Genomic DNA, 25,091 nt, shown 5'->3' with positions numbered 1-25,091 from the left:
AAAGCGGTTATTAGACAGGTGGCCTTTCCATAGACTTCCACCTGGCAGCTGGCAGATAGGCACACTTTTTCCTTTTGTATCTAGCTGTGTGTGTGTGTGGAGTGAGACCACTTGTCTTGATTTAAAAGTGCCTTTCTGGCTGCTCGTATTCCTCAAATTTAAACTCTTACAGTGATGTGTGTCGCGCTCTCCCTCTAGTTGACTGTGTCCATTCAGCTCGCTGCTGTATATTAAACTATTCAACCACTCTGTTAGATGTTCTTTGCACACAAGCGCCCAGCTGCAAAGAGCCCCCCGCCCCTTCATATACTACAAGATGCAGCCATTTGGTTTATTTACGGGTGGTGCTTCTGTAACTGCTGGGAATAGGCCAAGAGCCAATCGAAGCACACGGTGGAGGCCAGGCTAATAGAATCTGACAGGAATGGAGTCATAGAGGCCGCTCAGGCATCGTAAAGCTGTCGCTGTTTAAGCCCCTAAATTTGTCGCTATTACCTGCTTGCCTCTCTCTTTACATGGGCAAAGAGTGCACCCGTGTTCCTGAGTTTGAGACGATGTTGTTACTCATCTTTGCTCATTTCAACACCAAATGAGTACGTTGGTGTGTGCGCACATGCTTGTGTATTTTCAGGGTCAAATGCAGAGCGCATTGAAAAATGGATCAATGATATACTATCCACTATATAATGTCAAGCAAAAAGTGAATTACTGCAGAGTGTGGTGGACCTTAACAAACAAATGTTTCAGCACTGCACCATTTCTCCATCAGGCTCAGACTGTATCCTATGTATTCAGATTTGTATTTTTATTTGCTCTTCTGAGAATTCCTTTCTTGGTGTGTGCAGCAGTGGGAGATGTCGAGATGTGTGAATTTGTTTGGAGTGTAACAGTGTAAAATGCTACAGCAGTCAGTACATCAATACTAGTCGGTAAGGAAATTGGGTGTTACTGAAAATGTTTAATATGTCAGAATTGAAGATTTTATCCCACTAATGAGCCTGATTAAAAGAACATGCACAAATTCCTCTAAATCCAGGCCCATACTGTCCAGTCTTCTGAGCTGTGTCGCTGGATCGATTTCAAAAAGTATTGGCTGATCACAGCATACAGCTTTGATACTTCTTGTCCTGGCTTTGTGAAAAGCTGAAGTGATTTATTTTAAAGGAAAAACTAAGGGAATGAAATCCATATATGAACATCATATTCAAATTACTCATTCGGTTGACTCATTCGATGCTGTTGGCTTAATGTTTATTTAAATGTTTTGAAAACATCAAGTTGTTGATATAAACACAGGCAGTGGTGTAATTTATGAGTTTTAAATGGCACACCATTTGATTTAAAAAAAAAAAAAAAAATCTCCTTTTTTTGTAGTTTATATTTTCTATCCTGCAATGCTACTCCTAAGGAAAATTTGCATATGCACAGCACTACTAAGACATAATTGATATAGGCATTCAAAAATGTCTCTGATTGGACCTTTTTTAGATGCAACATGCAAAGAAGCTGATTTCTCATATTGCTGATCGCTTGTGAGGGAAGGCAACAAGTATTGAATTAGTTTGCATGAGAGGAGGGAAATTGAAATATGGATTGGGGTCGCAAATGCCTGCCAGTGCTATTGGCTGTTTCGGATATGGAGGATGAAATGTATTTCTTTGTGTATGTGCGTGTCAGTGTGTGACTGATGCAGACAGAGCCGGCATCAAATGGTTTTCCACCTCTCTTGCATGAAGCTATTTTCCAATAACAAGTAGAGAGCAGAAGTGACACAGATGAAGTGAATGTTTTAAGAGGAAAAGTAATCTTAAAGACAAGCCAAGCCATTCCTCACTCTAATCCCTTTGCTTCTCCTGCATTACTGCTTCTGTCTTGAAGCCAGATCCCAGCCAGGTCTCTCACCATCTGCCATTTAGATGTATTTAAATCATGCATGCATGCTGACTTTGGACCTGTGATTTGAACTGGCCAGGTCCCCGGTCTCTGCCAGACTGCTCAGCAAAACGCATGACCCAGGAAAGCTGTATGAATATAAATGAATGACAACACAGTTGGTTAAAAGCGCCACTGCCCAAAAGTCAGATTCAGTTTTGCTGATACACTGGCATTAGATTGTGGAAAACAGCGACCCATCCAAATACTCTGAACATCAGATCCAACTTTTTTTAAAGCTCCAACAGTGTTTGGCATTTAAAATTCATATCACTTGTAGGTGAAATGTTAAAAGAAATAGGAGTGTCGTGATAAACTCAAAAATTAAGAGAAGACTGGTTCAAATAAAAAAAGTTCAGGGACGTTTTAAAAAATGTATCTAAGTTATCATGTTGGTGTTCCAGGGTAAGAGTGAAACACCTCTGTAGCACTAAATAAACCCAGGGTTAAATCTCAAGTTACCTCACTAAGCCCATAGTACACAGTACAGACCTCAGCAGTGAATAAATAGATATCGTGATGCATCTCAAAAAATTATCTACAATTCAGAGTCACGATATAGTCATTATAATAGGCAGTGCATTGTTACGGTGTGCTATTGGAAATTACTCTGTGAGGCCCACCTTTTAATATCTCAAAAGTGTACAAGGTAAGGGCAGTGGTATTCACTTTTGTCAAGAAATAGCTTTTCTGTTTCACCTTACAAATCGATCGATTCGTGATGTCAATGGAAAAAACATTTCTTTTAGGAGAAATGTGAAAGATGTAAAAATGTGACGCTAATGACCTCTTCGTCGCGAGAAGCCTAATAATAAACAGTTTCCCTTTAACAGAAGTTGGGGGGGGGGGAAGGAATTCCACGTCAAAGGTGGGGAATGGAAAAGAGAGAGGACAGAAATAGGCAGAGAAAGAGTAAGAATCGTGACTGTGAAATCGATAGTTCATACTGTTCTGAAATTGAGGGGTTGTTTTTTTTTTTTCTTTTTTTTTCTTTCTCCTCAGAAACTGTGTATATATGGTGGAATATGAAATAGCCTTAGTGGAGGCCCCTCATGTAAGCAGCAGTATTGATTTCCACAGACCTGGTCCAATTTTGGTACCACAAGTTTTTTTTTTTTTTTTTTTTTTTTTTTTTTTTGCTGCCCTTTTTAAAGGACTAGAGCGACTCTGTTGGGGCAGCGTTATAGAAAAGCACCTGACTCTGCCTCATCTCCTCCTACTCGAATGGCCAAGCTGTTTTTGCCACCAAAGCCACGACAAGAAAAGAGTCAAGGAAATTTCTACAGTTTCCAGAGTCTCTCTGAGGACACAGCTGCAGGATGGAAGATTTCCCCTGTTGGCAGTTCCTGTTAAGAGATTCACTAGCATTACAACATGAAGAGAAAATAATCCTTTCTCTTTGTGTGTCTGTGCACGCGTGTATGTGTGCGTGCGTGCTTGTGTGTCTTTCTATTGGCAAGTGGCTCTGAGAGAAAGCGCGTGGCCGAGTGGACTGACAGACTTTGTGTACGATATAGCCTGGCTTCTTACGTCTGTAAGTGTGTTTTGTTACTGAACAGAGGGAGGGGGAGTCACGTGAGTGTCTGTTCAGCTGCAGCTTGCGTTGAGGTGTATTCACACATATCCCCCACAGTTTAGCAGTTACTGCGAGCAGCCAGACATTAGTGGTGAAATTGCAGCTGTTTTAAAGCCTTTATTGCAGTAGGATTTACAGGGTAAAACGGTCTGTAATTCTTAGCCTGTGCTCCCGCTGCGATGTCCCTGCTGCTGACGCTGCTTTCATACTGCCCTATCTGGCTTCATAAGGAAAAGTGACTGGAGGATATCAGCTCCCGGAACAATATAGGACATTTTTCCTCCCCTCTTCTCCTGAGATTCAAAAAAGTTTGAAGGCAAAGAAACAAAGCCTTTGCCTCTTACTCTTTTTCTTCCCCTTTCTTTCCTTTGCAGTCACCATGTGTCCCATCTCTTCTTCCCCTTTCCTCTCCGCCTTTAACTTTCATTCTCTCAAAGTAACGGGAGTCTCTTGCAATATGCTGTGTTTCCCCACTTGAGTGTTAATGAGGCAGATGAATATTCATGAAGAGGAGGCTGACATCGCTGTATGGCGATTGTGCAGCGGATGATTGTGTGCATGGGGACTGTTGTGGCCACATTTCTGAGGGATCTGTTGTGCAGTGGGTAGACATCAGGGGACTCTGGGCTCCTTTGCTAATGATGCAGATGCTTGAGTTTTGTTTTGGTCTGTGGTTGTGGATGACCTATTCCCAAGGCCGTTCCTCTCTCCCTCGTGGCTGCTGCAGCTTAAGTTTAGCCTCCAGCTGCTGGTGGAGGATAGCCAGGGAGTGAAAGACTGAGAAAAAGAGCTGCCTTTTTACTGCCTACACTCCTCCTACTCTTCCTCCCTGTGGTCTTGACTTGTGACAAAGGGATGCCATGAGTCGCCTCTCCAGGGACCATCTCTGTCTTTTTATTTTACCTCTCACTATTTGTTGCTACCTTTCTTATCTTTTGTGTTTTTTGCATTTTCTTTCTGTGGTGACTAAAACTGACTTCACCACATGTTGAAGGACATATTAGAAAGTATGTGGCCCATTTTAACAGCAAAAGGCTGCGTAGTGCATGCTTGTCATGTCTCTTGGATTGCTGTTTCCTCCTGTGCACTGCCCACCCCCTTTTTTCCCTCTTGTGAGCTTTGTTCTGCTCTTCAGTTTCTCCCCGAACAGTTCCTATAGTAATCTCTCACGTTTTCTTCCCCTCTTTTCCTTTTTTTGCATGACAGATTCTCATTTACATTTTCTCACTAGCTCATCATCCAGTCTGCCTCTTCTCTCCCCGCTGCCATCAGCCTGGGGCTTTCTCTGGTCCCCTTTCCATCTCTTATTTGCCATTGCTACCTTTTTCCCTCTCAGCCTCAATCTTTCCTCCCTTATTTCCCTGCAAGATATCTGACCCTCGCATATTTTAAACCTTTGATCTCCAAACAGTCATTTTCGACATGAAGTGATGTGTGTTTATGTCTGCAGCCCAAGGTGGAAATTTGTGTTTGTCTGTCTGGGACATGCTTTGTATTAAGCACCCTTTAATTTAAGAAGGTGAGTCTGCCATTGCTAGGTTGGAGGACCGATAGTCCGACTGTCTCCTTTGTGGTGTTGTGGTGACACGTCTGCTAGTGACATAATGGAGGTCTTCCTTTTCCTTTGTGCTCCTGACACCCCCCCACCCCCCACCCAATGTTCATGAAATCAGTTGCATTGCCACTTTATGTTGTCAGTTCCAGTCTAGCAGGCGTTCATACTTATTCTCATGCACACATATCCTTCTTGCAGTTGGGGAAAGGGTGGATGCTGGCCAATTTATCAGTGTTCTGACTGTAAGGCTACAGGGAGCCCTCCGTCTTCATCAGTTCACTCAGCAAATAGGCACACCCCAGTCACTGCTACTAGACTTAGCTCATGTGTCTCCATTATACTTTAACAACAAATCTGTGAGGCTGACTAGAAATAGTGTTCTGTGGTTAGCCATCTTAAAAAAACAGTCTGCTCAGATCACAGGTGAAACGGGTTAAAATGGGTTTATTGCCCAGATTTATTAGTGTTTCCCACAGGCTGGCAGTTTACAATAAAAGGCAGTTGGAAGATTATTATAGTATAATAGTAGTCACTTTATTATAAGCTAATGAGAATAACATTAGCCGAATTATAACTGCAATGTCAGCTGACTGCAGCTCAATTGCCATTACCGCGAGTATGGAACAAATGTTTCATACTGCTTGTAATAACTGCATTCGGTTTTTATTTTTATTTTTTTATATATATCTCTTTGAAACATTGTGCTTTTATTCTGTCCTGTCATGTGATATCTCAGGGCTGTTGTCCTGCAATAGTGAAGGACGTTTGTCTTATTTGCCTGTCTGTCCTCATCCTCCCCCTCCTCCTCATCTCCTCCTCCTCCTCCTCCTCCTCCGCCGCCCTTAGCCTCTGTGCCCCCTCGATTTTCTCGACCCACTGCTGATCAAAGCTGCTTTGAGGGTGCTGAGCGTGTCCAAGGCTGGTAGTGATTTGATGATATGTGTTCGTCTAGAGAATCTTGTCTTCATGTGATTAGATGGTGTGTGACAGGTGGCGTCAGTCCCATCAGCTCATATTAAGCCCGAGCGCCGTGCTGCCACCGCCGTTGCTGTTTTTATCCTTTAATGTTAAACCTTCCTCACCAGCAGAATCAATTATCAGTGATTATGTTAGTGTCAAAGTCTTTAGCGCCTGGCTGAGCCCCATTGCTGCCTCCTCCCACTCGTTGCTGTGTGGCCCACAGGCCCACAGAAGCCACACTATGCTGATCCCCAGTCAGAGCACTGCTGCTGCAGAGGGACAGCTTTACAGACAGCTCTAAGTTTAACCTTCCTCCTCAACAGTGGTGTGACAATGCAGGGAGAGTTTATTATGCCTAACAAAACTCCCCCCACGTAGGTTTTTCCTCAGTGAGAAAGCTGCATAGCGATTAGCCCTATCATGCTCAATTGTGGATGTAGCTGTCAGAGCTGGCCTGGTGGTCTTGTGTCCTTGGTTGCAGACTGCTTGAGAAGGCCATGTTTTATAAATATAAGAATTCACTGAGCGTTTGCTGCACTGCATTACAAAAAACAACAAAAATACCCAGAATTTTCTATGCAAAAACTCTACTTTGCCATGTTTTTCTCACATAAGGTTTCCTCAGAAGGACGTCCTCAGCCTTGGATTTACCTGTGATGCACAGTGTGTGTGCAGATTATTGCCACTGCACCACACAGGGCAGTGAGGCAGCTTGTTAAAAACCCCTCTCTGCTGCAAGGTCACAGCTCTGGCTTTTCCACCATTGTGTCAGTTCTTTGTCAAACAAACATTCGCACATTGCTTTCAGAAGTCTCTAAATATCATCAGGCGGGATAATTGGCTTACAGGACTTTGTGAAACACACAGAAATATTCGCATATGCACTAACAACAATTTCTGTGTAGTGTTTTTTGAAGTAATTAAGCAGCGCTTGCTCCATCATGTTCCCCCACCTCCTTTCTATACATGCACCGTCACTTTTTCTTCCCCGTTCAAACTGAACTGTAATGACCTGTTGGTACCGTAGTTAACAACTAAATTAGTTACAGTAACAATACACATTTTGATTCTGAATTTGTAACTCTGTTTTGGATGCAGAGTATGATTCATGTTCAGTCTAACAGAAGACCTGTATCTCATGTCTCTCCATAAGCAGAGCTCTCTGTGGAAGTAAATCAAGGATCAGGTTTGGAGTTGCCACTTAGGATTAGAGGTTTTAAATTCAGCTGCTGGGTGTCTTTACTTGACAAGCCTCTGCTGGTGACAGGAGTGGAAGTTGGGTTTTTTTTTTTAATTTTTTTTAGGCTTTTAACATCTAATGTCCATCTTCTATCTAAGATGGTTTCTTTGACTCGCTCTCGACCCTCCCTGACTCTCCATTTGCCCTTTCTCTCCTTCTATATGTTATCCAGTGTTGAGTGGAGGTAAGCAGAGATAGTAATCTGCTGTAGCCTTGGCACTCTCTCGCACTCTGGTCTCATTGAAGAAGATTGATGGCCCTCTTTCTGGAATGGCTGTTGTTTTGGATGGAGAGAGAAGAAGATGGAGGCAAAGTAGTGGGTTTAGAATGAAAAACTAAGTGAGGGAGGTGTGGGGAAAGGCAAGCGGTAGCAGGGAAGAAGAGAAATGGAGGTAAGGTGAATGATGGTTGTAAAAGATGGAGAATTGGGAGAGGAAATGTCACTGTGGAGGAGCTTGAAAGCTCATTAAATTTGGTTTTTATTTTATTGAGTGAGAGTATACATCAAACTGTGATTGGTTTCAGATTCACGCGTCATTTTTTTCCTTTTCTAATGCACATGTGGGCTATGGAATTGGCTGCACTTAGTTTGCATGTCAGCAGGATTATATTTAAATGTCAGCTCTTCTCTCAAGATGCAAATGAGACAGGAACATGTTTTGATGGAACGATTTTGTACACGTGTCTTGTGTTTCTGTTGCATTACAATGCAATGGCCTTTAGGGCTTTTAGGTATGTGTGCTAGTCAGTATTAACAGTCGTTGCTGCATTGCTAGGGGGAATAAGCAGTCCTTCATCCCTCTTCATGATGGTTCTGTTGCTCAGTGGCCATGTGGGTGGCACTGGGTTGATTGGCTGTAATGACAGTTATGCTCTTAATTGTGTCACTTATACTCTCTCTGTGGCTCTTTTGAATGCAGTCAAGCGCTTGATCTAACCCCCCCCCCCCGGTGTTTTGTTCCTTTAAACGTATTGGTCTTTCAAGTCTTTTCAGGTTTTAGGAGCAGCGAGATATAGAACAGCCACTCTTTCTTCTTCCTCCTTAATTCTTCTCTCGTTTAAGAGAAGTATTGAATCTGACATTGTCTTTATATTTGGGCTCCCCCCCGTCTCTGCCCATCCCCCCATGCCCTCTCCTTAATTTGTCTCCTATTCCTTTAGTGTCTTTTTTTTTTTTTTTTTTGTTCCTCTGTTTGACTATTGTCTGACTTGCTGTTCCGCTCCTTTCTCTCTTTGCCTTTCTCGCTCTATTTCATCAGCCTGTGGTACATCGACCTATCTTTCATCCCGCCTCTCCCTCCTCAGTGTCTTGTCGACTCCTCTTTTTTTTTTTTTTTGCTTTCTATTCTCCCCTCTTGTATTTTTTGTTTTCCACCTCCTCATCTGTCAGCTCCCTCCTCCTTTAAAAAAAAATCTTTTCTTTTTCTTTTTTTGAGACAGACCTTGCTGTCTCAAAAAAAGGGTCAGCTTGCCATGTCTTGGTGGCATGGCTGGTTGTATTGCCTATTGTTATCGCTTCCTGTTTGAGCTGACCACTTGACTTGAGCAGGGCAAATGATACAAGACCAAGAAAACAAGAAGAACATGAAGGGCACATAACGTTATGTTTGTTCATACTTCTGACAGGGTTGTTTCAGGTTATACTTCATGTAATTTCCTGTGGTAACAACTCAGCATAACACTTCTGAAGAGCCTCAAATAAACATCACAAATGGAAAGCAACCAATAACAAATATTTAAAAATGTGTTATGTTAGGCAATCTCCACTTTATCAGCTGAAACGGTTTCATCCAAGTTTGTGATAAATGGAGTTGGAGTCCACATCTGCTGTTTTGAGTTGGTAAGAACGAATCTTGTATTCATTTCAGGTGAGCTATTGATCAAATGGTGCTGGTCCCATTCACACATCACAGAGCCAGACTACCTTTTTGACATTTCTTTCAGGGCTCAACCTTTGTATTTTGCATCTGATTGACATTTCCTTGGTATATATGTGTAAACATAGGGATCTTAAGATATTTCATTCATTCATGCAGATCATCTTTTCTCTCTCTGAGGTAAAAGCCCACAGGCAGTTTGAATGCCGGTCGTGAATACAAAGCACCAAAATATAAAAAGTAACACTCTCGGTGCAGTATTTCTGAGCCAAATATAAGTCAGTGTTTAGCCTTAGAGTTGCAGTTTATTACACTTCTGAGGCAACTTGTCACTCCCTGGATTGCCGTAGTTTGAAGTCATTCAACGCCTGTTTTAAAATCCTGTTTTATTCTTTATGATCCAAGTGTCAAAGTAAATTGACTTAAATCACACAGCTTTCTCTAGTTGCATAGGCATGTTAAATGTCAGACATCTTTATGGATTGGCTTTATTATGAGAACAAAGTGCATCACCATGGCTGTTTAGCTTGAGACATTTTGTCACAATCTGCAGACCTTTCTGCAGTAATGGTTGGCAAAACACACCCAGTCTGCTCTGTGAAATCCTGTTCATCTGTGGTTGGCAGGCATGTGAAGTATGAGTAAGCGTCCTTGGTCATGTTTATTTAGGTAGAGGTGGTATTTGAAAGAGAATTAGACTTGGAGGATTTTAATGACACTGCAGAGTTGAAGCCACCGTGGGTCTGTTCTGTCAGATGATTGTTTTGCTATCGGGCTCTGTGTGGGCCCTTTATGCATCACATTAACGTGGTGAATTTTATCTACAAAGATTTTTATCCACTTTTATGGGTCACTGTAAATATAGCATAAAAAGTATCAGGGAAGCATTAAGCCTGCTTTGCTGTGATCCTGCTTTGAATGCTATTGCTATAAGCAGCACTATTTCATTTGTGGGATTGAGATTGCATTGCTTTATTGCTCTGTTTACACCTGTGGCTTTTTGGTTTGCTGTTTGGATACAGTCCAGATACAGTTTGTGCTTGGATTAGTATTTTAAAGCTGCGTGTAATTGTGGAAGGTGGGCCCCTGTCCCGCTTTGTTCCGCCTCGCTGTGTAAACCTTACTACAGTCTCCGTAAAACATGTGTTTTTGTAATATCTTGTCACACAGACACACACACACACAAACACACTCGCTCTATCTCAGGAATACTCTGCATTCAAGTCTCCTACATAACAGATGCACACACAAACAGTCAACTTGACAAGGAGTCTCTTGCAAGACTATGATAAGGCACTGGCTCACACCCACGCTCACTCTCACAACTACAGTCTTGTTGATTCTTTTCGCTGTTTGTGTTTGCAGCTTGCCAAGAAGCTCTGGCTTTGGACAGACGAGCAGTACTGACACACCTACAGACAGCAAGACCTGACGGAGAGAGTCCAGCTGGCTAGTTATGGCAGTTGCAAGCGGAACAGATGTGCGAGGTACTTTGATCTAGGTGAGTACCAAATGAGGTGTGGATCTGGGGGAGGGAAGGGGGGGCATCGGTCTGTACCAATATTGGGAAATTGCAAATCTGCCGTGGGTGGGGAGAGGAGAAGTGGAAAAGAGGGATTGTTAGAGGCAATTTTAGTCTATGACGATAAAACATTAAAATGACCACTTTTGATCTCAAGCTGATGACAGTACTATTAAACCAAGTGTTTTTAGCTAACTTTCAACGACTGTTTAAGTACTGGAGTCTTTGTGTTCATGTGTTCTGTACTCATTTTTCAAAGCAGGCAATTTCACATTCATTTAAGTTTGAAATGCTGCCTTTTTTGACTTCTGAACAACTTCAGTTGTCTTCAAGTATTTTTTTTCTTTTCTCCAAACAGGTTTTGGCTTGAAAAAAATTAGTCATTTCTTCTAAAGTAAACTACATTTTGTTTAGCTGTTTAAGAAACCAACACCTACAGTATTCTCATAAGGCTAACTTTGAATCAAATTATGGGTAAGAGGAAGTGGATGGTCCAGCATAAGAAATAAGCTGGATGGTTTGGATAGAAAACACAAACCTTCAAAAAGCATGAAGGTGAAAGAAGATCTAAAGGCTGCCAGTGAAGGAATACCAAATAGCAAGAGAATAGAGACAGCAGCAGACACTTGATCATATAAATGGCAGCTGGATAAGACATTTCAGGTAGTATTCAGCTGTCATTTATCAGCAGAATTGGACCCAGTTCTAATAAAAGACTGAAAAGCTGAAAAAAGGAAAAGCTTGGGTTTTTAGAAGGGGAAATAAGGGTGGAGGTATAGAGGATGTGCCAACATTGGAGACCAAAAAAACAAAGGAACAATAAAATAAATCCTTGAGGGTAAATTATGTGGTCCTGTGTGTTTCATGCTTCCCCCACCAAACTTCTTAATTAGGTAGTGTAAAACTAGCAAGAACAGCAAGACGGAAAGAAAGGAAGGGGGGGGGGGAAGCTTGGTGTAAATGGTGTAAAGTAGCAGTCTCTTTCCATTTAGAGGCTATGAGATACTTGTTTTGTATTTGCTGAGATGACGAAATGGTAAATGATAAATACATTAATTTGCCCTACTAGTGTACAGATCAGTCTGCTTCTCCACTCCTTCATCACATGTAAGATAAGACGTTTATTTATTTTTTACTTTGGGTTTAAACTCAAAGCAAAGGTTGGTGTTGACATTAAGACAAAAGGAATTCCAAGATACAGTTCAAACCTTTTCTCTTTCTTCCCACATGTTTGGTGTGTGGTTTACTTTCATACATTCAGAAGTGAATTTCAGAGTATTTTTTTTATTTAACATTTCATTTGGCAGTGTCTCTTGACATCAGTGTTGCTGTGTATACCCATGAAAATTAAATCTCTGTGTAGGATTTGTTGAGAAATGCTGGGATATTTTAATCACCTCCTTTCTGTATTATCACACAGAAAGAACATCATGAAAAATCAACATGAATGTGGTTTTTCAGATGGTTATGAAGCAGTGCCGGTGATATTAGATTTCTCGGTGGTAACTTCAGTTCTCCCATGAAACTAAAAATAGTTTTAGTATTGGAGATGAAGAAAAGTATTGTGTGTGTGTTCTGTTTTCTTGCAAAATTAGATGGTTGGATTCTGTGTGTATTCTTGTGTTTATATATAAGTGAATAACGGTCTTTGCTGACCCTGTAGTTACAGCCAATTTGCTGTGATCACAGTGACAAGTGTCTCCATATGGATACTTAGTAATTAGCTAAGAGGAGATGGAGAAAGGTTGGAATTCGTGGGGTATTAGAGGACCTGTCAGAAGGCTCCACTCATCTTATCCCCACCCCCCTCCCAAATCTGTCAGGAGGCTTGTCTGGGGCCCATGCTCCCCAGTCCCCTTCCTTACACTTCGCTGCTTCAGTTAATTGAAGCCACTTCAGATCACTCAGAGGAGCTGGATCTGCATGCCTGAACAGACCACAGCACTCACCTGACCTGTCACTCACTTCTGTCAGCAGCTTCCTGCCACCCACAAGCTTTTTCCAACACATGATCGTCTACAAACCCAGGATATAACAAAGATCCCAGGAATATACTTAGTACACAGTTACCTTAAAAAAAACAAAACAAAACAAAAAAACCCTACTTCACTAGAATTTGACAGGTGCAAATGTCCAACATATTGGGATCTTGGAGTAAACAGACTTTTAACTTGCCAGCTCCTTAGTACAATGTCTGTTTGATGGATCTTGTTAGAAAAACCACATAATTGTCTCAAATTTACATCAAGTGATTTATATCGTGGCATCTCTGTCACACAAATTTGAGTATTTCCTGTAGTGAGAATGCATCAGAAGCATTCTGGCTAGAGCAAATGTAGTGAGAATGTACTACAATATGTAGCACATAGCATGTTGTCTAGTACATATTGGAAAAGGCAAATTTAAACAAAGCCATGAACCAATTCTCCCAGCATTTGAGTTTATGTGTGAAAACAGCTGAGGCCTGTTGTATTGTATCAGGTGCCATCATAAAGGTCTGGGACTTTGCCCATGAGTATAAAACACCTTTCTAAAGTTAAATTTAGAGTTCATCTACTCATGTGTTTCATACCTTCAGCATGACTGCTTTTTATTTTTGTTATTTTAAGGTTCCTTCTGGTAGTCTCTTTATGGCCACTACTTGTGTTTCTGTGATGCACACAACATTTTAATGTTATTCAAGTGAAGAGGATTAAAACGAAGGCTTATGTGGTGAGTAGGGTTAAAGAAATGTTAGTCTAGCCAAAAGGCTCCTGTGTTTTCTATTTCCCTGTCTATATACAATGGTGAGCTAGTATGATGACATACTAGCATGTGAAAATGCTATCATGTGCCATCGTTTGAATTATTTACACTAAATGGCTGTGGTAGCTGACCATGGTGCGACCAAAGCTTTTTTTTTTTTTGACCATGTGCAAGCAACTTGTCATGTCTTTGTCTTTAAATGGTCGCTTCAAAGGCAGGGAGCAATTCTGAAACCACTTATAGTCAGTTGCCTTCTTTCTGTCTTATTGCTGTTTTATCAATTTAATCTGCTATTGATTTTCAGTTGCATCTGTTTTTGATTCCTTCAGTCTATTTAAAATAATATAGAGCATGGCTGTTCAACTAAGAAGTTAGTTGGGCCAGATTTTCAAACAGAGGAGTTTATCTGGGCCAGATATTTTTTTTGCAGCCAGTAAGCAGCAGATCATGATCAATTTCAAGCCCACACAACTGTATTGAAAAACAAGTATTTATTTTTTTTTTTTCCTGGTGGCCTCTCAAAAATGCACACCAAAAGGTCCATTTAAAAAAAAGAAAAAAGAAAAAAAAGGGAAGCTCCCTTTAACTAGTTTAGTTAAAGGGAGCTATAACTAAACAATTTTTTTTTGCACATTTGAAATAATAATGATAATACTAAAACATTTTGATATTTCCCTTTCAAATTAAAATAAATATTTTGCTGACCACTCACTTTTCCTGCCATGAATGGAGCCCCATCCGTCACAAGTATACAGACACGCTTCATATCCAGATCATTTTCCTCAAAAAGAGCTGAAATCTTCTCAAACATTATTTCGCCAGCTGTGTGTCCCTCTAATGGTAGTAAGCCGAGCAATTTTCCATCCAAAAAACGGACATATAGGCACAACTGTGCATTATCAGTTCTGTCTGTGAACCCATCTCCTGCTATAGACATTAAATCAGTTTTCTTCAGGTCATCTAACAGCATTTCAAACTCGTCTGACACCAGAACTTCACAGAACTTCAACTCGACGAATATTTGAACTGTCTGACGGGTACGTTTTTAATAGCAGATGTCACACTTACTTTAATTTTTTCGTCACTTATCACCGCATCCACCACGGCCAGCATGCAGTATTTCACTGTTTCAGAATCTGTGAAAGGCCTTTTCTTCTTCGCCAAGAAGCAAACACGAAGGGAAGCTGCTGCAGCTCTCTCTTGGGCTGTACAGGACCCTCACCATGGTAGTACAACTCCGGTTGTAAGATTATTAAACTCGCAATTAAACTGTACTTTTGCAGCCCTCTCCTGAAATCGCTCTGGAAAGTTTGTGTAGAAAGTCTGGTGTTTGTCATTGTGGTGCCTTTGTAAGTACTGCAACACACTCACTGCAAATTAAACACATTGGTTTGGCATTTGGATTTGGCGGTAAAATGAATAAGTATTTGTCAGTCCAGGCAGGGTTAAACCGAAGGCTTTCATTGTCAATTTTACGCTTTTGGACTGAGAAAGACATGCTGCTGTTGCATCATATATTACGATGATAGTTTAATATGTTTACATCACGGTGCATTATGAGTTAAATATTGCTAGGCTGCTAGGAGTGTTGCATTCACAGTCTACACTATACTGTAGGAATTTTAATTTTTTTAAAAATTGTTTTAAATTAATTAATTCATTCTTTTTTTGCGTTTTCTCTGCGTTTCTGCCAGGACCACAGGCAGGGCCACTCGCAGGTTGCTTCTGGGCCGCATGTGGCCCGCAGGCCGCCATTTGAATAGGCTTGATATAGAAACTAGCTGTGATAGATTTGCAACAGATATCACATTTATCTACTTCAGACCTGTAGTGCTGTATGGGAGCCAGTGGGGAACTCACCACCAGCAGACCATGCAGAATCTCAGAATACTAAATAAATGTATAAGTTTATAATTTAGACATTTATAAACAAACAGAGCTAGTTAATTCCATTAATGACCTGCATTTTACCAAGAGCAGTGCAAATTTATTGCTCAAAACTGAGAGTGTGAATAACGTACTAAAAGTACTACAGGTTCTAGACATTGCTTTTATCTGAAAACGGTTCAGATAAATTAAATGAAACTGCATAAGAATCAATATGTTTATGACACAAGGGTGAACTCTTCTGCTAGAAACTGCTGAGCACTCTATGCAGTCCTGTGGTGTGGGACTCTGGTAGAGTGCATGATTTATCCAGAGTGTGTTTTTATTACATATAATATTGTAATTATTGCACTATGTGTAACAGCTGAAATGTACAAAGGAACACAAAACATTATTCATGTGAGATACCGAGCCATCCATGTCTTTGTGAAGATACTATTAGTGTGCCATGTCCGTTAAACCACACATCACTCTAGGTTTTTCTGCAGTAAGATATGTAAGATATGGGTTTTGGTGTTAAATTTAGCACAATTTAGAGTAAACTGTCTGCTACAAATATTAGTAACTCAGGTTTGTGTGTTTGTTACTTTTTGATGGAGCAGACGAGTTGCACTCATAGCTGCAGACTGACTGAAATTATATGTAAAAATGACCCTTGTGCAACCAAGAAAACACCATTTTTACTCTGGTGTTTTGAAGGCCTAGATAATAATGTAAAGGCAAAGTGAGAAAGGTTCATGGTTCAAAACCCAGTGAAGTGGTCCTGGTTATGCTTCTGACTGGAAGTTCCACTTTTGGGTTTGGAAGCTGTAGACCTCAATGTAAAATTGCTCTCTTATCAGCACTGATGATCCTCAGTCAAATTTGGGCTTATTTGGGTCCAAATTGAAATCAGAGATGTACAAGGGAACTGCAACATAGGAATCTAAAATTAGCATTGGAGCTGGATTCAGACTAGAAGATCTTGATCTTGAAGGGGAGAGTGGAAAGATTTTATTCTGGTATGATGGAGTCTCAGAATTTTATGATTGCACCATTTATGCAACTTATTGCAAACGTCTTTTTTTCATTTTTCTAAATATTTTAAAGTCAAGTGAAAGCATTAAAAACATACCAAGAGGTCTGAAAATAGACTTCAAGTGAGCAGAAACACAGATTTTCAGGAGTTAGACCTTCATTTACAAGAAGTGACCCTGAACTGCAGTTTTATAGCTATAAGGAGAATGTTGTCATCTGATAACCTGTACTTACTCATGCTCGAAAAGCCAAGCATAACAAAATGAAAAAAGGGCAAATGTGGACTGGAGATGCAATAAAAGGCCTTTTCCAATTCATGGGTATTTCTAAACTCTGAAAGAGCACAAGAAAAGTGTTAAAACTCAGTATAAACAGAGATCCAAGACTTCAAGCCCACAAAGCTCAGCTAAAGTGGCATGGACTAAAATTGGATTTGTTTTGAATAATTTGCCTCCCACATGGCTTTTGTTGATAAATTATGGCTGAATTGAAAATTATCTATGGTTATCATAAAGTAACCATTCTATAAATGCAACAAAGAAACAACTTGTTCTATGATTTGGACCAAAACAAGCTGTTTCAAGTTCATAAAGGCCATAGAGTCACGCCTTCATCATCCAGACATAGAAATTCTCTTTTTCTCTTGCCTCAGCATGCAGTTTGATGTCTGACCAGCAAGAAATCATACCTAAACGGCAAAGAAGGTTTCAGATTCGTCCTGCATGGTATAGATAAATGAAAGAATATGATAGTTTATACAATTAAAGTAAGATTACTTTTTTAAGTTTGTGGTTATCTTTGAAAGAGACCACGATGAAGGTAGGAAGTCAAAGCAAGAGGTTGCATGCAAAAAAAGGGTTCATTTACATGGTTTAATTTAATAGCTCAAAGTGTGCTGCTGGGACAAGCTCAGTGGTTTATGGCGTTGCAGATATTTTTCAGGTATTTGCACCTAGAAATCACTCAGTTGAGAGATTGTCTGGCTGATGCTGTAAAAAGTGAAACTTGCCAATCTCTTACATCTTGCTTCTGAGTTACTTGAGGCTGCAATAATGTGCCCCCTCTGCTGGTTCTGTAGTGCTGCTTCCCGTAACACTGAAAACTGGGAATGTGTGCAGTATAGCCATAGGGAATAGATCTTTTTGAAACACTCCACTTGGGAGTGAATGTCTAAAATGAGAAGTGGAGCTTGTGAATTGTTTTAAATGCCAGGCTTCTACTCATTCAGGGTGCTTTCTTGTGGAAGTCTTTAGTTATACTGTAGCTCAGTCTGCTGACATTTAATGCTCAGCCATTACATCCTCTGTTGCTGCTTTAGTATAGGCCCAGTTGTTACCGGTATGAATATGAATAGACAGATGTGACAGCTGGCCAGCCATATGTGACAAGCCTTTTAAATCTTTACGCCTTAATTATTCCGTCCCTTGGGACAAATATTGGCATTTAAGGTCTTAACACTCAGACCTTATAAACTGCCAGCCTCCAGTTGGCATTATCTGTCTCTTGGCAACTTCCAAGCAGACTAACAAAGGTGCTAGATAAAGGCTCACAGCTAAATTCATAACTGTCAGTTGTGCTTAGATGATTTCCTTAAATTCTATCAGTATTATACAGATCATTATGTTGCATATTTGTTTAGAGGCAAGTCTCTCCTGTAAGCAGTCTTGACTCTAGAAATGTTTTAATGCTTCACAAGGGGCTCTGAAAATCTCATGGTGGCACACCGAAATCAAAATCTATCACTGAATTAAAGTAATTCTGTTATGCCTTGATTATGTATATAGCTTTGCTGAAAACTACATCAATACTGGAATTGTATACCGATGTACCCTTTTCATTTATACACTCTGTAAAATTACCAAAAAATGGAGGTTAGTTCATCTGCTGCATGTAATATAATTAAATGATTGATGCATTGAGCATTTCTTTGTTATTCTACTGCATGACATTTCATTTATTGAATGGCATCAAATTTTCTCTATTTTTTTTCCCATAGTTTTCGCTGTATGCTCTTTTTCTTCTTCACTCTTTCCTCTTACCCCCATTAGTTTTGAGAGATTAAGACTCCTCCCCGAACTCGCTTTTTCCTCTTAGGGAGTTCGTCCTTCCCACTGTTGCTAAGTGTCAGGTGTAGCAATTGGGTTGTGTGATTGTTGAGGGGTTTGCTTTCTAATATTGTAGAGTCTTGCAATTTAAAGCACCTCGGAGTAGCTGTTGTTTTGAGTTGGTGCTACGTAAATAAAATTAGAATTGAAATTTAAAAGATCCAGAAGAGCAAGAAAAATCCCTGTATGCTAGGGACAGGGATGAAAGCCAATGCTGAATAAGCATGTTTCTTGGGCCCCCAGACAATGCTGCATTAAAATCTGACTCTGTTCTGTTGTGAAAATCTTTGCATGGGCAAGACAGGAATTTTAAAGAACAATTTGTTTGGGAACACATTTATTGTTGCTTCTTCAGGCAAAGTAAAACTATTGTGAAAAGAACAAATCACAGGTAAAACAAAAATGGAAAAAATATATGCTTATAACTTTCAGATTTGTGAAGGCACCATTAATGCTGAGTGTATATATAATATAAATATTATGCAGGTTCTACAGCAGCACGTGCTGTGATCCAGCTTCCACATCAAAATAATTAGCTTTTTTAGCATGACAAGGCCAAACCACATTCTGCATTAATGCCCTGTAGTTGCTGCTCAGCCATGTTGCAGCCATCCCTGCAGTCCAGACTTGTTACTCATCGAATACATTTTAGCTCATTATGAAATGGAAACTGCAACAAAGAAGGCGCCAGACTGGTGAGCAGCTGAATTCTGACTCAAACAACAATGGGAAAACATCTTGCTTTCCCAAGTGGTCCCCTCACTTCCCAACAGTCTAACAGTCTTGGTAAAAGGAAAGATGATGCAACATAGTGGCAAACATGCTTCTGTACCAACTTTTTTGCATCACATTGCTTGTATCAAATTCCAAATGAGCATGCTTTTGAACGTGCTTTTGAAAAAAACAAAACAAAGTGATTTTACAATTCACTGCCTTTGATTCCTTTATGTACATTTTTAATGATAATGCTTGCAAACCTATGTTTAAGGCTTAATAAGTAGACGTTTTTTATATATGTGTGTGTGTGTGTGTGTGTGTGTGTGTGTGTGTGTGTGTGTGTGTGTTTTATCTTATACATATTTAAAATGGCAGTGTTGCTGCTGTCAAATGAAGAGGAAGATCGGAGTGCTTCTTTCTCCCAGTGCTCCCAGTGAACTGTAATAGGAGAGCGTTATTTCGTATTGATGTTACTCCTAACTTGGTTTAAACTTACTGTACATATTGTGATAACTGCCATAATGTGTCAAGATTGTACATTACTGTTTACCCAGATAACATTACTCTGTAACCATTCACTTGATTATCTGGTATGCACTGTCACAAATTAATTTTTTTGGTCTGGGAATGGGCTGGTGATGCTGTTTCTGGGGCAGAGCGTCTAGCACTTGGACTGTCAAGTTTGAGATTTTAGTGAATGAATGTCACCAGCCTGCATCAGTTTCACATTAGCCGTGAGCACAGCCAGTGAGAAACTGGTGGTTGTGGCCCCTTGTGATCCTCTTAGTGTCACCTTTGCTGCCAGTTTTCTCGTGTTTTTTCATAAAAAAAAAAAGTCTTCATTAAGTGTTGGTTGGAGATTTGCCTCATTTCCAATGAGGGCCTGAGTTTTTAAGGCATTTTTTAATGTATTTTTATAGTGTGGGTATTGAGAAATCCTTTGAGAATCATTGTGACTATGGGCCATACAAATAAAACTGACTTAATTAATAACTGGAAGTCAAAGTTATAATAATTTATCATACACTATTTATAGCATCAGTTTCCACACAGTTATATAACTCTTTAGCTATATGTAAACATGTACAATTAAGAAAAAATGATGATAATGTCGCACTACAGGAGAGCATATTTATCGTTGTCTGATGCATCAGAGGAATAAGGTGCTGACATCGCTTTAAGATTTTAAGTGACAACACCTACCAGCATTTAATTTATTACATTGTTGTGTAAGGGTTGCTCAACAAAATGAAGGCGGATCTGTTATTCTGTCCCTGAATCTTTTTCTTTCTTTGCCTCTCATCTTCTGTCTATTCCCCCTCTTGGTCTGCCTCACCTGGGTCATCCCACACATTCTCATTTCTCTTGTTATCCTAGGTTCTAATTTCAGTTGCTGCGGTAACCCTGCGGCTCCCTACACTTATGCCTCCTCCCTCATCTCTCTGAGCTCCTTGTTAAGTGTGGCAGAGCTGGTTAATGATTGTGTTTTATTTATATTTTTCCTCCGGTAGGGTTCCTTTTGATAGGGCACGCATGCCTTGACTCTTGAATAAGCCTGGCTTTATAGTATGTCCTGTATCTTCATTTTATTTCTTTCTCGCTTACTCGTTTGCTTTCTTTCTGCTTTCTTTCTTGCCTTTTTATTTTCCTTCCTTTTTTGATTTGTAGCTGGCTGTCTTGTGTTTTCTTGTTTTTCTCATAACAGTTAGCTGTCAGTCGTGCAAGAAAACCGTCTCTCAAGGACACGAGGTGGACTCTCACTGCTAATGCAATGCCGTGCTCGGATACAAACTAATTTGCTCAGTGTGCCTTGTATGATTGTTTAAACTTGATCTACATAAATGCAAACAGAGTTTCGTTGAGCTCTGAGTTCATGATTGGAGTTCAAAGAAACCTCCCGAAACAGATGAGAACCAATACCTGTAACAGGTATGGGTGCATGATATTCACTCCATAATTTTTTTTTAGATATCCAGTAATAGCTGTATTTTTCTTGCGCATTTGAGCCACTACTGTATTTTTCATTTACTTTACTTCATTTACACTTATGCATGTTGGAATTTGCTGAGCATATGGAGTTTTTTCTGCTATGTTGAAATAGTGACCTCTTAATTTGAGTTTCTTTATAGACTAGGGAAAGAATGGAAAGGCAGCCAGATATGCTGAGTAGGGGAGGTGGTGAGCAGCTGTTGTGTTGGGGTGACTAGAAAACTTTCACAGTGCCATGAGAGGGCAGACAATGTTATGATGCCACAATATCAAGCCAAGCAGTTCAGGTTGTTTTCACCAAATGTCCTCACTCACACACCTCAGGATGTTTAAAGTAGAACTCCTCATTGACAGTCTAACTGTAGCACAGCGTGCTCCTTGCTGCACTGCTTGAGCTGATGTGCATCCTTCAGGCTTGGGTGATGTGGTCTGTTTTACTAAACCACTGGTGTTTGATTTTTGAGTCATCCCCGAAGACCTAGCTCTTATCACCAGTGATGATCCTTGACATAAAATTTTGGTCTGTATGATACTGAACGTGACGTGTACTTTCTGAGCATGTGCACTTGATTAGAATGGGACTTCCAGTCAGTGACTTGAAAATGGTCAAAACCAAGGCCATTGGGGTATTGTCGTCACCCTGCTGGGTGGGTGCCATGGATAATTACGTCTGTGAATGCGAGAACAAAGAGATGTAGGAGCTTAAGATTGATATTGTTGTTGTATCAGCTAAAAATCTGACATGGGTTTGAATCTCAGTGATCTCAAAGTCAGAGTCAGAGGTCAAGTTTTCTGAAAATCTTGTGAATGCGAGAACTGAAGAACACGGCGACATAGGATTTTGAAATCGATAGGTCTGCCTGATTGGAGGCTGAAGGGTAGCATTGGCGGTCTCCAGTATTTTTATTTATTTTTTTCTCAAATATGCTTTTTGCAGTTTACCAGTGTACTTCACTGATATATGTTTAATGCTTGATATATATTTGTATACCCACTGAAGGCCTGTTTTCTGCTTGCTTGGAGATGATTACACATTACTTCAACTCAAATATAGAAGATTAAATTGTCCTAGTGTGTTGTTCTTTTTTTTGATCTCAGCTAATTCTTACTAATTGTTAAAGTTAACAATTAGTAAAATGTACTTGAGTATAACTACGAAATAATCTTCAGCCTATCTAATTAGTGTACTGACTGGCAAATAGTAAGATGCCAATGATCTGGCTGACTGCATACCGACAGGTAGCCCAGTTCACTTTAATACTAACCAGTACAATACTGTTCACATACTGTGTGACTGGACAGGTTCATGCTTGTTTATTGTCCAGCACCGCTTTCCTTTTTCTTCTATTTTTACATCTTGTCTGTGAAGGTTCTCAGTCATCCAGGTCATCGTAGTCAAAGGAGCTTGCAAAGAAAAACGTCTGGACTTCTTCTTTAAGTTGCTTGAAGACGTTGAGAGGTGAAACGTCTTCAAGCAACTTAAAGAAGTCCAGACGCTTTTCTTTGCAAGCTCCTTTGACTATTGTTACATCTTCCATTCTTCACTGTGTCTGATTTTGTTCCTTTCACAGATCTCTCTGGGTAGCGGCACAAAAGTTGTTCGAGATATTTTATCGACAAAAACTGACCAGACTAGAAACCAGAGTCCTTTTTAATTTTTATTTTACTTTGGTAGCAACTCTTGTGGGAATCATCATGGTTCTAGTTATCTAGTTAATGAGATCTCACTGTGAAAACTGCAATGAAATATTTGAATTTGAAAATTCTTTTTGCAAATATGAAGAAAATGGCTCATCCAGACATGTCCAGCTTGCTTATCCAAAGTTACAGAGACTGAAATCGAATTTGTTTTGACATCTGGATTTTGTGTTTGCGTTCTTAGTTTTTGTCTGTAAAGACATTCCTTGCTTTCTTTCTCCCTTACTCATTTTGTGTCTGCATGTATGCTTCCATTTATATCCATCCTTTTCCCCATTCATTACCATCTTAAATAACTTCTTACATATTTATTATGTTTATATATTTAACTTTTTTTCTTTCTTTCTTTTTTTAATGAGTGCTGTCTTATATGTTGTTTTTTAGGCTTGTCATTCTTTTTTTTATCTGCCTCCATCTCTAAGTCCATCGCTGTCTACTGTTGCCACCATCCTGGCATCTGCCAGAGCAGAGAAAGTCTCTCTGGTGCTTTTGATTGGCTGTTTAGAGATTGGAATGTGCCTGCCTGACACAAATGACTTCATTAGAGAGAGTGATAATCTCAGAGGGGGTCTTCACCAAAGGCATTCTTCAACAAAGGCCATTTAGACAAAAGACAATACATTTGAAATAGTTAACGTGAGTAATTTCAAATGGCAGAACAGGCGAGGAAGATGAGTTTTAGCGCTAAAAGTTCGATAGTGGCAGGAGTGCTCTCAGAGATAGTGAAAGAGAAGGAGATGAATTAGGGAAGCTTCAATTCAGAGCATAACTGTTGGTTACGGTCCCAGATTTACTGTGAAGATCTGAAATGTCACTGTGTGTGTTTGTGTGTGAGAGAGAGTGTGTTTGTGTGTGAATGTGTGTTTGTGGTAGTCTAGCAGCTTTATCTGCCTGGCATTTCCTGTTTTCAGAACTGACTGTGGTACCAAGCAACATCTGATGACCCTCCAAAAGGCTCAGTGCTGCAGAGAATACTAAGGGGAACACTTGTAACCTTAACACAAATTAGAAAGGCTTAGATTTGGAGGGTGACTCACAAGGTTTTGTCACCTTTACTAACACCAGCAGTTATTTTGCAGCTGTTATCTTAATAGTTTCATGGGAATTTGGATTTGATTCTGCCAGTGCCGACTTTCTGTGAGCTCCCTTGTGCAGGTAATGAACTGATCTCAAATCAGGATGCTGGCTGATTAATATAGATGATATGACACATTTCCAGTTGGGTGGTATCAGCTTTTGGCTGCAACTTTGCAGTCTCTTCCACTTCAGTGGTGCAAGGATAGAGGTTGGCATTTAGGTGTCAGGAGACAAACAGAGATGTTCGTCTGCAGGCACCCAGCGCCCACCACTATCTCGACTGGGGTTCCTCCAAGTAAATACTGAAAATGTCAGCTCAAAATTACATTTAAGTTGAAACTTTTGAAATTTTAGCATTTTGAATGTCATAACTTTTTTTTTTGAAAGAGAAAACGCCAAAAAATTTATTGAAGCTACATTAACAAACCATACTTGTTACAAATGAAACATTCAGCTTTTTCATTATGCAAATGATCTAAAAATGAGAGCGAATATAGTTTGAAAGAATAGACCGATGCTTGTTTACCTGTCCTTTATTTCTCTGACATTTCTCTTTTAAAAGTTTATGCATCCTTGCTGTTAATGCTTAGTCTGACCAACAGTGTTTTTATCTGTTAGTGCTACCTGCATTTCCATTCTTATTATCGGGGCTGCGGTTTGGCACTTTGCCGAGTGAGATGGGTAATTTTCAGCCCTCGCTGTATAATATCTGTGCTCTTTAATGTATAGATAACAATGTGTAAAAGGTGAGAAGATCACTTTTGGATTTAAGAGTTGGTCCATCTTTTAGGAATTTAATGAAGAGCATTTAAAATTCTTCCTGAATATAAATGAGTGTATGCATGTGTGGGTGTGGGTGTCGGTGTGGGTATGTGTGTAAGTGTGGTAATTGGGAAGCAGAGTGACGTTGGGGCACACAAAGGAGCAACCCTTGTCGTACCATGTGTAACCGATGGATGGAACTGAACTTATTAGCACAACTACCTTTTCCTTTCTTTTACTGAAAAGAGCAACAGCAAAGCAATAAGACAGAGCACTGCATCTGTCTCCAAATCTCATCAATGGTCTGTGAGACTGCCTGGTTTCAGTATGTTTTTGTGAATTCTGTAGCTCTATTAAAAAAAGAGAGGAATGAACTTTCTTAAATGGTTCATTCATCTCCTAGAATTACTTTGTTGACAGTTTATATTAAAT

The 25,091-nt window shown here is 40.0% G+C and overlaps 1 protein-coding gene across 2 annotated transcripts in view; it reads left to right on the top strand.

The window, feature by feature from the left end:
• Positions 1-25,091, top strand: part of spop (speckle type BTB/POZ protein) — a 100,038-nt gene that overhangs the window by 5,147 nt on the left and 69,800 nt on the right. For both annotated transcript variants that reach the window (XM_063472345.1, XM_063472347.1), the window contains exon 2: positions 10,506-10,641. The gene's annotated coding sequence lies outside the window, so the exon portion shown is untranslated. The remainder of the gene's footprint in view (positions 1-10,505; positions 10,642-25,091) is intronic.

This window comes from Pelmatolapia mariae, linkage group LG4, assembly GCF_036321145.2.
Source record: "Pelmatolapia mariae isolate MD_Pm_ZW linkage group LG4, Pm_UMD_F_2, whole genome shotgun sequence".
NCBI lineage: Eukaryota > Metazoa > Chordata > Actinopteri > Cichliformes > Cichlidae > Pelmatolapia > Pelmatolapia mariae.
Note: the sequence above shows the minus strand (reverse complement) of the source record. Positions and strands in the feature narration are given on the sequence as shown.